At 38.0% G+C, this 14,438-nt stretch overlaps 1 non-coding gene across 1 annotated transcript; it reads right to left on the bottom strand.

Annotated features, from left to right (window-relative positions):
* Positions 1–5,017: 5,017 nt before the first annotated feature.
* LOC122308604 lies at positions 5,018–5,125 on the bottom strand. Its single transcript, XR_006242123.1, has one exon. It is a non-coding gene; the product is annotated as a small nucleolar RNA R71 (small nucleolar RNA).
* Positions 5,126–14,438: the final 9,313 nt, after the last annotated feature.

Genomic DNA, 14,438 nt, shown 5'->3' with positions numbered 1-14,438 from the left:
AGCATGTCTGGTGGTGGTAGAGCTTCAAACTGGGGTTTCCATCTTGCTCCCGCAAATTATACTTCAAGTGGTAAAGATGAATCTGCAAAACAATCAAAAAAATCAAAGTCATCTTCATTGATATGATCAATTTTCTCATCAAGTAAAAATTCAGGTGTCTGAAAAATATAATCATCATCAGAGAATGGAGAAGTTGAGCAAATAAAATATGTTGGTGTCAAACTCTCCACAGCATTCAAATTGCTTGTGTCATCAAAATGTGCTGGCATCTTGCAAGCGTTGAAAACGTTCAACTCAAGTGCCATGTTCCCAAAGGTAAGCTTCAAAACTCCACTTCTGCAATTGATCAATGCATTTGATGTAGCTAGAAATGGTCTTCCTAGGATGACAGGAGCTTGATAAATAGTGGAGACCGACTGCTGCATGTCAAGAACCACAAAATCCACTGGGTAGTAGAATTTGTCCACCTGGACCAACACGTCCTCTACAATACTCCTCGGTACCTTAACTGATCTGTCAGCCAGCTGTAGCATGATGGAGGTCTTTTTCAGCTCACCCAATCCCAACTGCTCATATACTGAGAACGGTAGCAAGTTCACACTACTCCCCAAATCAAGTAAAGCTCTCCCAATGCGTGATTCACCAATCATAATGGAAATGTTAGGAGAGCCAGGATCTCTAAACTTTTGAGGAGTCTCGCTCAATATTAATGCACTAACTTGCTCTGTTAGGAAAGCTTTCCTCTTCACTGTGCACAAGTCCTTCAAAAATTTTGCATATGAAGGCACTTGTTGTATGGCATCCAAGAGTGGAATATTGATCTTCACTTGCTTGAAAATCTCTTGAATCTCCGTGTGATACTTGTTCTTTTGGCCAGCTGCTAATCTCTGAGGATAGGAAACCACAGGTTGGTATCCCTTACTAGTCTCAACATCTGCACTCACAGGCTTCTTCAGCTCTGGTCTCACTACCTCTGGTTCTTTCTCAACTTCATCAGTCTCTGTTACTTCTTCAGGTGTAGGGCCAACTACCTGTGTGTCTATAGGCATCTCTGGTTGGGGAACTTCCTTCCCACTTCTCAAAGTAAGAACTGCCTTTGCTGTCTCAATAACATCCCCTGAGACATTATGCACTTGCTGTTGTTGCTGCTTGTACACTTGAGGATTAGGCTGAGGTTGTGCTGGAAATTTCCCTTTCTCTAGGGTGCTCAAGGTTGTGCTCATCTTATTAATAGTGCCTCACAACTCATTTATGGCCTGAGTGTTCTGATTATTTGTGGTGGCCTGAATCTGCATGAATTGCTGAAGTGTATTGGCCATCTGAGCCATACTGTCATCTAGAGTCTTCTTTGCAGATGATGAAGGTTGGGAACTCTGTGCAGCTACATGAGGCTGAAATCCAGGAGGAGCTACATAAGGATAGCTCTGAGGATTCTAATATGGTGGATACTGGTGCTGAGGAGCACCCTGATTAAATGGCTGCTGCTGATGTGGTGGGGACCTACCAGGTTGATCATTTCTCCATGAGAAATTTGGGTGATTCCTCCGCCCCGGATTATATGTGTTGGAGAAAGGCTGATTCTGTGCTCTATTAACCCAGTTAGCTGATTGCATCTGCTCAGACCCACCTTCTTGAAATACTGGCATAATCGGGTAGTCTTGGGTCTTATGGGTTGAATCAGCACATATAGAACATGCCTCTACTACTTTCACAGCCTTCACTTTTTCCATTTCCATTACCTCTAGTCTTCTAGTCAATGCAGCTATTCGGGCCTGAACATCGGTGTCTTCTTTAAGCTCATATCTACCCCCTCCAGAAATAGCCCTCAGTGGCTGTGCTGCTAATGGAACTCGATCAGTACGAGTATTCCACTGTTGTGCACTCTCAGCAAGGTAGTCAAAAAATGATAGTGCTTCATCAGGTTCCTTGCTGAAGAACTCCCCATTGCACATTGTCTGAACAAACTGCTTGCATTCTGGAGTAAGACCAGTGTAAAAATAGCTCACCAACCTCCAAGATTCAAAACCATGATGTGGACAGGTGTTCATCAAATCCTTAAATTTTTTCCAACTGGCCTGAAAGGTCTCATCAGGTCACTGACTGAACTGACTAATTTGCTCTTGCAAAAACTAAGTTCTCTGAAAAGGAAAAGATTTTTGTAAGAATTCACGCTGCATATCAGACCAACTAGAAATAGAATTAGGCCTCAAAGAATTAAACTAGATCTTCGCTTTATCCTTTAAAGAGGAAGGAAATAAACGAAGTCTAATGAATTCATCAGTAACAGCCCTAGTGATAAAAGTAGTACAAGCCAACTCAAAATCTGTCAAGTGCTGGTAAGGATTCTCAGAATCCATCCCGTGGAACTGAGGTATCACTGACATCATGCCATGCTTAATAGAGAAATTAGATGCATTTTCAGGTAAAACAATGCATGAAGGTGTAGTGGTGCGAGTGGGTTGAAAATAATCCTTAAGAGTGCGTGGTGCAAGTGCAACCATGTTTTCTGGTTCAATTTCAATTTCCTCACCTGACTCACTAATAGAAAAGACAGAAGAGCTATCTATCTCCAAACTGTGTATACTACTCTCAACACTCGATGTGACTCTATGCAACCTATTTGAACTGTCCCTCACCCATGACATGAAACATCAGTTTAAAGAGCATAATAGAAATAACGAGTTTAAATTTAAGTTAAAATACTTTCCCCGGCAACGGCGCCAAAAACTTGACTCACTCAAAAATGAGTAGCACTAAAGCTATCCCAAGTGCAGGAGGATGTCGTGTAATAATTAGGAATAAATTCCTAGATCATCTCCTCAGGGAAAGTTACTTAAAAATCAAACTCGTTGAAAAAGGTGAAACAAAGAGAAAATAAAATGATGGTATGTGCAATGGATGGAAAAGGGTACTAGTCATGGACTAGATTCATGTTTTTGGATTTTGATTGTCGGATTGGAATAAAAAAGACTAATAGATTAAACTCGGAAATGAATAAAACTAGATTAAGAATTGAACTAAATTAGGAAGTAATTGATAAAACATGCACTGAAAATGGAAAAGCCCCAAATTCAATGTTCTAGGGTTCATCATTATATTCAAATCACAAATTCTCAAATTAAACCACCGTAATTGTAATCAATACTAAAATGAAAGCTTAACGAAACGATAAGAATAAATAACACGAATTAAATGAATTACAAATAAATTACTCAAACGTCTAAATCAAAATTCTCTAAAATAATTCAGAAACTCAAAACTGAAATGAAATAGCAAGTAGGGAATTGAAAAGATCAAGCCAGTTGAATGGAGATGAAGATTCGAAGTGGTGGAGGAGGCTGAGCTGCAGTGGCAATTGGACCCCTCAAGGAGTTCTTCAATCTGCTGCAGTGTAAGTGAATGATCCAGTGGATATTGTGTAGCTGCATGAATGATCGATTGAATGAATGCTCCTCTTCGAATCTGAACGAAAATTAAAGGAAAAATGAATTCTAAGTGTTTCTCTACTCAAAAATCGAGTTTTCCAGCCCAAGAGTCGTCCTAAGATGTAAAAAAAACATATATATACTCTGACGGCGGAATGAACCCTGATCTATAAAACCAATGATAAAGTAATGAAAGAATTAATATATATTGGTTCCAAAAGCATTAAAAATGCAATAATTCAACTCAATCAGTTAGAGATGAACTTGCACATTAGATGGAATTTCTAATTTATTGTTAATTCATGTATTTAATTTTCAATTGCTAAAACTCTTTTGTTTTATCATTCTCAATTCATCCTTGATGTTTTCTTCTCCGAATAATCATAGAATTTATTTTGTTTATAGATTCAGTCATGCTTTTTCTATTGAATGGATTAGTTCTTTGATTATGTTTGGATCAATTATTTATCTATATTGATTTAGTTTTTTGCTACAATATCGCTCCCTGAGTATATTGTCGTCATTGGATTTTATCAATAGGGGTAGTAATTTACGTTTTTTAAAAGTGGTGAATGTTTTTTCAAAGGGTTACATTTGATTTAAGTCTGGTTTATAAATCTATACCTTCCGATTGGGAATTTCAAGAATTGAGTTTCTAATTGAATTATCCAATGAATTAAGAATAATTAAAATACCGGATTTGTGCAAGGGATTCCCGACGCTCTACTGTTTGTCAAATTTGAGTACTTTTTTCATTAATCACTTTGCTTCACTTTAATTTACATTTAAAATTAATCTTTGTTCTCCATTACTTATTTAATATTTTTCTTTTGTTTCTTTGTTCCTCTTGCTATTCTTTTAATTTGTCTCCCTGTGGAATCGACACCCCAGAGCTGTGCTACAACTACCGCATTATTCTTTAGGCATAATCAAATTTTGGCGCCGTTGCCGGGGAGACGGTAGAAGAATTGTGAGATAGTGTTTCTTTTCAATAGTTTGTAAAGGCGGTAACTTCGTTCCCTATTTTAGCTTGCTACATCTTTTTTTTTTTTTTTTCTTTTTCTTTTTGCAGTTTTTTTAGTGTTGCGTTTTTCTCTACCTTGCATGCACAGGTATAGAGATGCCTTGGGTCGGTTTGCTTGTAGACCTGTGTTAGAGTCTGAGTTTAATTTTTCCGATAATTTGTTTGATAATTCTTCTAATTTTGAGAAAATGAGTCAACACGAAGATCAACCCACTAGGACCCTTCAGGATTACCTCCACCCTACACGCACAGCCACACCATCATGCATCATGTTTCCAGCTAATATTCGCCAATTGGATTTTAAAACAGGGATGATACAGTTACTCCCTACTTTTCATGGCTTGGAAAATGAAAATCCATATGTGCACATTAGGGAGTTTGAGGAAGTAGTTGCGACTTTTCATAGTCAAAATGCAACTGATGACATTGTGAGACTTAAGTTCTTTCCTTTCTCTTTGAAGGATAGAGCTAAGAGTTGGCTATACTCATTGAGACCGCGATCTATTGGGTCATGGAATGAGATGACTCAGGTCTTCTTTAATAAATACTTTCCCTAACATAAGACCAATGCTTTAAAAAGGCAAATCTCCACCTTTATACAAAAGGACAGTGAGACTTTGTATCAGTCTTGGGAGAGATTTAAGGAGCTATTGAGTATGTGTCCTCACCATGGGTATGAGAATTGGCGCTTAGTGAGCTATTTTTATGAGGGACTTACACATAGAGAGCGTCAATTTGTAGAGATGATGTGTAATGGTGAGTTCTTACAAAAAGATCCTGATGAGGCCATAGAATACCTCAATGAGCTTGCTGAAAAAACTCACACTTGGACTGGACCTAGTGCTACTGAGAGCACAAATAGATCACAACCTACAGGAAACCTAAATGGTGGTGGAATTTACCATCTCAGGGAAGAAGATAACCTAAAGGCTAAGGTTGAGATGCTCACTAGAGAGCTAGAGGTGTTGAAGAATAAAGACTTAAAGCCAACACACGTGGCTAATCATGCAGAGTCTTTTGGACGATGTTTTGTGTGTGGTGGGGTAGATCACCTTGCCCAAGAGTGTCCCAGATTTGCTGAGATGAGAGGGATGTATGAGGAACAATGTAATGCCTTAGGTATGTACATGAAGCCGGTTGCACCTTTCTCTGATACCTACAATCCTGGGTGGCGTAATCACCCCAATTTTAGCTGGAAGTCTGAAAACCAGCCTCCTGCACAACCCCCTAGATCATATCCTGCACCATATCATGCACCTTCATCTTCTATGAGTCCTTTTAGAAGACACTTTGCATGCTTTTATTGAGACACAGAGTAAAACTAATCAAAAGTTTGAATCTTTGATTATGTAGGTTGTTGAAGAAAACAAAGAGATAAAGAGTCATATATCCAAGATAATGAGCTCCTTAAGTGTGAATGAGCGTAGCAAGTTTCCTTCTCAAGCTCAATCCACACCCCAAGGTCAACATATGGCACAAAAAAATTTAAAATAAGTCAATGCCATTATGACAAGAAGTGGTAAGTCCTTACACATCCCAACAACTGATAAGCAAGAGGATGTTGAAGAGGAACAAAGCAATGATAGCACTGAGTTCCCCAAGAATGTCGAGGTAATCAAGAGTCCAGTTAAGGTACCATTTCCTCAAGCTTTAAAATCTGGTATGCGAACTTTGGATCCTAGTAATGAAATCTTGGAGAACCTCAGGCAGGTAAATATTAACCTTCCTCTTTTGCATGTTATTAAACAAGTTCCCACTTATGCAAAAGTTCTTAAAGATTTGTGTACGGTTAAGAGGAAGCACCATGTTAAGAAGACAGCATTTCTGACAGAGCAAGTTAGTGCTCTAATTGAGCAACGAATTCCTCCTAAGTACAAGGATCCTGGTTGTCCAACCATTGCATGTAATATTGGGAATCATGAGTTTGGGTAAGCCTTGCTAGATCTAGGAGCTAGTGTTAATTTGATGCCTTATTCCATTTATTTGCAGCTTGGTTTGGGTGAAATTAAGCCTACTTTGTCGTGCTTCAGTTGGCTGATCGTTCAGTTAAGAAACCGAGAGGGATAGTTGAGGATGTTTTGATCCAAATTGACAAGTTTTATTATCCTGTTGATTTCTTAATTTTGGACACTCAATCAGTTGTTGAGTCTAACTCTAAAGTTCCTCTTATATTAGGTAGACATTTCCTTGCTACGGCTAATGCACTTATAAATTGCAGGAATGGGTTGATGAAGTTATCTTTTGGAAACATGACCATGGAGGTCAACATTTTCCATATTGAGAAGCAGCCAACAGATGACGAGTGCCACCAAACATATATGATTGATGCACTCATAGACAAGGGAGTTCACACAACTCATGATTTTGATCCCCTTGAATATTCTCTTGTGAATTCTGAGTTTAATGCATCTGTTAGTGATTCATCTGATGTTATTGATATTTGTGCTGTTTTTGATGAAACTCAGGATTATGGCACACAGTTTTGGCAACAGAAATGTGAGGAGTTGTCTAAGAAATGTGGAAAACAGATTCCTGATAGTTTCATTTCATCATTTCATATTACCATCTTTGGAGTTTAGTGAGCTACCCACGTCACTCATCAGGTGTATTCTACCATTTTCAGTTACTCCCCATTCAATTTTGATTCTTAAACATTGAGGACAATGTTTCATTTAAGTTGGGGGGTGGTGGTGCAAATTCAGTATTTAAAATGCTTGTTGGAACTCTGTGGCATATTTTCATGTGTCAATTTTTTTTTAATTTGCATCACACATGCATCATTTTCACATGTGTACTCATTCTCATTCATAGCCATCTTCGTGAATTCACCAAATCCACCAAATCATTTTTTACTAAAACATTCACAGAATCCTTAATGCACTTATCCAAGTTTTGTGGTAAGATGGTGGTTTGACACATGTAGCTAGAGAACTCTTTTGCTTAAGTATTCATATGAGTTTGGAGAGGATTGAGAGCATACAAATGCAGTAAATTGTGATAAGCATTCATTGATCTGTTGAATTGGGCATTTCTTTTGAGAATATCATTACATGGTTAGTGGTACAATGGCGGATATACTTGGGATATGACGAAGGTCAACTTAGGATTAACGTTTGAGCCTTTCAAGCTATCCATTTCCATCATAGACCCCTAGTAGCCAACTTTGAGCCAATAAACACATGTAGCTTTTTCTTTTCATATGCCCATATCATCCATGCCTCTCCACATTCGAGTATAACCTATACAGAGATTTTCTTACCCTTTTTACTTCCAAGTATATATTAGGTGTGGAATTTGTATTTTCTTTCTTTAATTTTATTATTTTCAAATTTTAAAAAAAAAAGACGACAGAAAAAAGAGAAGAGTACAAGTTGCAAAGTGTTCGATTGAGTGAGCTTAAAAAAACAAAAAAAAAAAAGAAGTTGGTAGAGATGGAAAGAATACAAAAGTGGCATGTGTTTGTCCATCAAATTATTAAAAAAAAAAGAGGAAGAAGAAGGAAAAGCATTGTTATTTGATGATCTGAAAAGTTGGAGAGTATATCAGGTGAGAAGTATGGTCTATTGAGATATTTAATAAAATTTCCTTTGTATGTACTTGGAAGTTTTTGAATCCCTTTCATCCTTTTTTTTCATATAACCCCAAAACCAAGCCACATTACAACCTTTTGTGTTGACCATTCTGATCCTAAAAAAGCTGTTGGAAAGATTAATGGAAGTCTCATTTGTTAGTGTTCCTATCATAAGATCAATGTTTACTTGTTGCTTGTACATAATTGCCTAATTTTCCATGAGAGTGTGTATACACCCATTGTCAACTCCATAGAGAGAGCCTTTACACGAAACACTATTATACCCGTGAGTTATGAAGTTGAACCTTTTGCTTAAGATGTTCTTGATGTTGCATGTGTCAAGGTTAGTGGTACGATGGTTATGGCTTGGAGAAAACATACACACTCTGTGGATTGTTATAGGTGGATTGATCTTGATGGGTTATTGGATTCCTTAGATTGTTTTGATATGTGAATCTGGAAAGTGTGACTTGATGGCCTTTATGTGTGATTTTCTTTGGTCTATTTCGTTGTTTTGACATGAAAATTACTAGGGACTAGCAATGAGTAAGTTGGGGGGTGTGATGAGTGTGCGAAAGTGCACTCTATATACCCTATTATTGGACTAAAATGATAAAATGTAGATAGAAATCATATGAATTAATGTGTATTCTTAAATTGAATTTTTATGTACGTTGGGATATTCCTAAGCAGTTTTTTTTTTTTATGTCTAATTTCAGAGTTTATAAAAGAGCAAGTCAAGCCCAGTCAAATTCAAAGGAGGACATTCATGGGGTTTGAGAGTAATTTGGAAGAAAAGAAAAAGAAAAAAAAATCACAAAATGAGACCACAAGAAGTCCAAGTCCGAAATTCGCTAGGGACAATCTGGACATACTTTTAGTCTTTTGACTGTATCTTTTTACTCACATATAGGATTGATGCGATTCTTGATGCATTAGAAAGATATCTTAAAGGGCTATAACTTTGTCTCTAATAAGAATTTCTAAATTCGAAATTCTAAAGGGTGTACGTGGCTACCAAGATAAGTCATAAAATTTAGGCGATTTTTTTATGCGGAAATCAAGAGGACATCAGGGTTTCTTTCTTACCCTATATAAGCATATCATTAGCACGAAATGGAAGGGAGGAGGCACAAGAGACAGATCTGAAGAGAGGAGAAAATCACTTCCATGGCCACCGTTCGCTTCAGTTTTCTCTGGAGATTTTTGTTGTCCATTATATTTATAGGTAATTAAATTCTCAAGTAGGGTTAGGGATGAACTTGCACATTAGATGGTATTTCTAATTTATTGTTAATTCATGTATTTGATTTTCAATTGCTAAAACTCTTTTGTTTTATCATTCTCAATTCATCGTTGATGTTTTCTTCTCCGAATAATCATAGAATTTATTTTCTTTATAGATTCAGTCATGATTTTTCTATTGAATGGATTAGTTCTTTGATTATGTTTCTTTTTCTATTGAATGGATTAGTTCTTTGATTATGTTTGGATCAATTATTTATCTATATTGATTTAGTTTTTTGCTACAATATCGCTCCCTGAGTATATTGTCGTCATTGGATTTTATCAATAGGGGTAGTAATTTACATTTTTTAAAAGTGGTGAATGTTTTTTCAAAGAGTTACATTTGATTTAAGTCTGGTTTATAAATCTATACCGTCCGATTGGGAATTTCTAGAATTGAGTTTCTAATTGAGTTATCCAATGAATTAAGAATAATTAAAATACTGGATTTGTGCAAGGGATTTTCGATGCTCTACTGTTTGTCAAATTTGAGTATTTTTTTCATTAATCACTTTGCTTCACTTTAATTTACATTTAAAATTAATCTTTGTTCTCCATTACTTATTTAATATTTTTCTTTAGTTTCTTTGTTCCTCTTGCTATTCTTTTAATTTGTCTCCCTGTGGAATCGACACCCCAAAGTTGTGCTACAACTACCGCATTATTCTTTGGGCGTAATCAGGACCTTATTACTTTTATTGTTGTTTTTCATCAATCATAGAATGAATCAGTGGATTAGAATTGCTCCAAGACATTTCAATAGATGGAATATCATTCCAAAGCCCAATTCAACGCCAATCCCACGTAGGTGCACCTGCATGTGCATTGCAACTCATCAGCCCAAAGCCCATGCCTCTTAAACCATTTTCTCAAGGGCAATCTCACATCACATCCATCCCTCATCAACACTCCTAGTTCATTTCAAGCATTGGACGAATTGGCTCGAAGAAACCCGTCATTTCTTGAATTGTTGCGCACATACGCCAAACCATTGGTTTTCCTCGAGCCTAGGATGTGCCACAAGGCCCTAAGGTTCTCATTCCACCATTGTAAGGTTTTTGAATAAAGTTGAGGGCATTAATCAATTCACAAGCGATTAGTCATCACAAAACCTTGTTTTGAACATAATTTCCATTTTAATTCTATCTCACCTTTTTTAAATGAGCCTTACAAATTTAATTGTTGTTGTTCATCCTTCATAGAGTGAATTTGAAGATTACACTTGATCCAACACATTTCGACAAAAGGAATGTCAATGGAACAGACAAGTCACAGCCAATCGCCACCCAGGCGCACCTCCATGTGCATTGCAACTAATCGGCCCAAAGCCCACGCCCTTTACACCATTTTCTCAAGGGAAATCTCATCAAATCCATCCAAAATTAACCCACATAGCTCATTTGTAGTATTGGAGGAATTGGCCCGAAGAAACCTATGTTTTCTATCATTGTTCCAATTGTAGCGCACATACACTATACACCATACCATCAGTTTCCCTCAAGCCAAAGAAGGATCACATGCCCCACAGGTTCTCATCTCGCCATGGTTGAGCTTCTAACTTGTGTTAAGGGCATTAATCAACTTACAAGTAACTACTAGTCATCTAAAAACCAAGGTCTGAACTTTATTTCCGTTTCAATTCTGTCTCGAGTTTTTTATATGGGCCTTACAAATTTTGTTGTTGGTTTTCATCATTCTTAGCATGAATTTGAACATTTCAACGGAAGGAATGTCCTTGTAACGCAGAAGCCACAGCCAATCGCCACCTAGGCGCAACTCCATGTGCACTACAACTAATTGGCCCCTAGCCCACGACCTTTACACCATTTTCTCATGGGAAATCTCATCAAATCCGTCCATGATTAAAGCCTTATAGCTCATCTCTAGCATTGAAATAATTGACTCGAATAAACCTATCTTTTCTATCACTGTTCCAATTGTAGCCCCCATTCAGCATATAAACGGTTTCCCTCAAGCCCAAGAAGTGCCACATCTCACCATGGTTGAGCTTCTAACTTGAGTTGAGGGTATTAATCAACTCACAAGTCATTAGTCATCTTTAAACCATGTTTTGAGGTTAATTTCCTTTTTAATTCTTTCTCAACTTATATATGTGCACCTTTCGACTTCTATTCTTGTTCTTTATCAATCTAAGAGTGAATTAGTGGATTAGAATTGATCCGCGACATTTCCGTTGAAGGAATTCAATTCCAACGCCCAAGTCCCCGCCCATCGCCACCTTGGTGCACATCGATGTGCATTGCAACTAATCAGCCCCAAACCCATGCCTTTTATACTATTTTCTCAAGTGAAATCTCATCAAATACCTCCCACCTTAACCCTTCCAGCTCATTACTAGAAATGGACAAATTGGCCTCGAACAAACCCGTCTTTTCTTTAATTCTTCTGATCGTAGCCCACATAAGCCCTACCATCGGTTTCCATCAAGCCCAACAAGTGCCACATGTCCTTCAGGATCACAACCTGCCATTGTGAAGGTTTTAACCTAAGTTGATGGCATCAACAAACTTACAAGTGGTTAGTCGTCTCTAAACGATGTTTTGAGCTTAAGTTTCTTATTAATTCATTCTCACCTTTTTTTATACGGATCTTATTAGCTTTGTTGTTGTTTTTCATCATTCATGGAGTGAATTGGTGGATTAGAATTGATCCAACACATTTCAATAGATGGAATATCGTTCCAAAGCCCCATTCAATGCCAATCCCACGTAGGAGCACCTGCATGTGCATTGGAACTAATCAGCCCAAAGCCCCTGCCTCTTAAACCATTTTCTCAAGGGCAATCTCACATCACATACATCCCTCATTAACACTAATAGTTCATTTCAAGCATTGGACGAATTGGCTCGAAGAAACCCCTCTTTTCATGAATTGTTGCGCACATACGCCAAACCATTGGTTTTCCTCGAGCCTAGGATGTGCCACACGGCCCTACGATTCTCATTCCACCATTGTAGCCCCCATTCAGCATACAAACGGTTGCCCTCAAGCCTAAGTAGTGCCACATGCCCCACATGTTCTCATCTCACCATGGTTGAGCTTCTAACTTGAGTTGAGGGTATTAATCAACTCACAAGTCATTAGTCATCTCTAAACCATGTTTTGAGGTTAATTTCCTTTTTAATTCTTTCTTAGCTTATATATGTGGACCTTACGACTTCTATTCTTGTTCTTTATCAATCTAAGAGTGAAATAGTGGATTAGAATTGATCAGCGACATTTCCGTTGAAGGAATGCCATTCTGACGCCCAAGTCCCCGTCAATCGCCACCTTGGTGCACATCCATGTGCGTTGCAACTAATCAGCCCCTAACCCATGCCTTCTATACGATTTTCTCAAGTGAAATCTCATCAAATGCATCCCACCTTAACCCTTCCAGCTCATTACTCGAAGTGGACGAATTGGCCCCGAACAAACCCGCATTTTCTTTCATTCTCCCAATCGTAGCCCACATAAGCCCTACCATCGGTTTCCATTGAGCATAAGAAGTGCCACATGTCCTTCAGGTTCACAACTTGCCATTGTTAGGGTTTTAACTTAAGTTGACGGCATTAACAACCTTACAAGTGATTAGTCGACTCTAAACGATGTTTTGAGCTTAATTTTCTTATTAGTTCATTCTCACCTTATTTATACGGGACCTTATGACTTTTATTGTTTTTTTTCATCATTCATAGAGTGAATTAGTGGATTAGAATTGATCCAACACATTTCAATCGATGGAATATCATTCCAAAGGCCAAGTCAACGCCAATCCCACGTAGGTGCACCTGCATGTTCATTGCAACTAATTAGCCCAAAGCCCATGCCTCTGAAACCATTTTCTCAAGGGCAATCTCACATCACATCCATACCAAATTAACACTCCTAGTTCATTTCAAGGATTGGACGAATTGGCTCGAAGAAACCCGTCTTTTCACGAATTGTTGCCCACGTACACCAAACCATTGGTTTTCGTCGAGACTAAGGATGTGCCACACGGCCCTAAGGTTCTCATTCCACCATTGTTAGGTTTCCGAATAAGGTTGAGGGCATTAATCAACTCACAAGTGATTAGTTATTACAAAACCTTGTTTTGAACATAATTTCCCTTTTAATTCTATCTCACCTTGTTTAAATGGGCCTTAGAAATTTAATTGTTGTTGTTCATCCTTCATAGAGTGAATTTGAAGATTACACTTGATCCAACACATTTCAACAAAAGGAATGTCAATGGAACAGACAAGTCACAACCAATCGCCATCTAGGCGCACCTCCATGTGCATTGCAACTAATCGGCCCACGCCCTTTACACCATTTTCTCAAGGAAAATCTCATCAAATCCATCCAAAATTAACCCACATAGCTCATTTGTAGCATTGGACTAATTGGCCCGAAGAAACCTATCTTTTCTATCATTGTTCCAATTGTAGCACGCATACACCATACAGCATACCATCGGTTTCCCTCAAGCCGAAGAAGTGCCACTTGCCCCACATGTTCTCATCTCACCATGGTTGAGCTTCTAACTTGAGTTGAGGGCATTAATCAACTCACAAGTCATTAGTCATCTCTAAACCATGTTTTCAGGTTAATTTCCTTTTTAAATCTTTCTCAGCTTATATATGTGGACCTTACAACTTTTATTCTTGTTCTTAATCAATCTAAGTGTGAATTAGTGGATTAGAATTGATCCACGACATTTCCGTTGAAGGAATGCCATTCCAACGCACAAGTCCTCGCCAATCGCCACCTTGGTGCACATCCATGTGCATTGCAACTAACCAGCCCCTAACCTATGCCTTTTATACTATTGTCTCAAGTGAAATCTCATCAAATGCCTCCCACCTTAACCCTTCCAGCTCATTACTAGAAATGGACGAATTGGCCCCGAACAAACGCGCCTTTTCTTTCGTTCTTCCAATCGTAGCCCACATAAGCCGTACCATCGGTTTCCATCGAGCCCAAGAAGCGCCACATGTCCTTCAGGATCACAACCTGCCATTGTGAAGGTTTTAACTAAAGTTGACGGCATTAACAAACTTACAAGTGATTAGTTGTCTCTAAACGATGTTTTGAGCTTAATTTTCTTATTAATTCATTCTCACCTTTTTTATACGGACCTTATTAC

The sequence above is a fragment of the Carya illinoinensis genome, chromosome 4 (assembly GCF_018687715.1).
Source record: "Carya illinoinensis cultivar Pawnee chromosome 4, C.illinoinensisPawnee_v1, whole genome shotgun sequence".
In the NCBI taxonomy this organism is placed as follows: Eukaryota; Viridiplantae; Streptophyta; class Magnoliopsida; order Fagales; family Juglandaceae; genus Carya; species Carya illinoinensis.
This window is presented reverse-complemented; position numbering and strand designations above follow the sequence as displayed.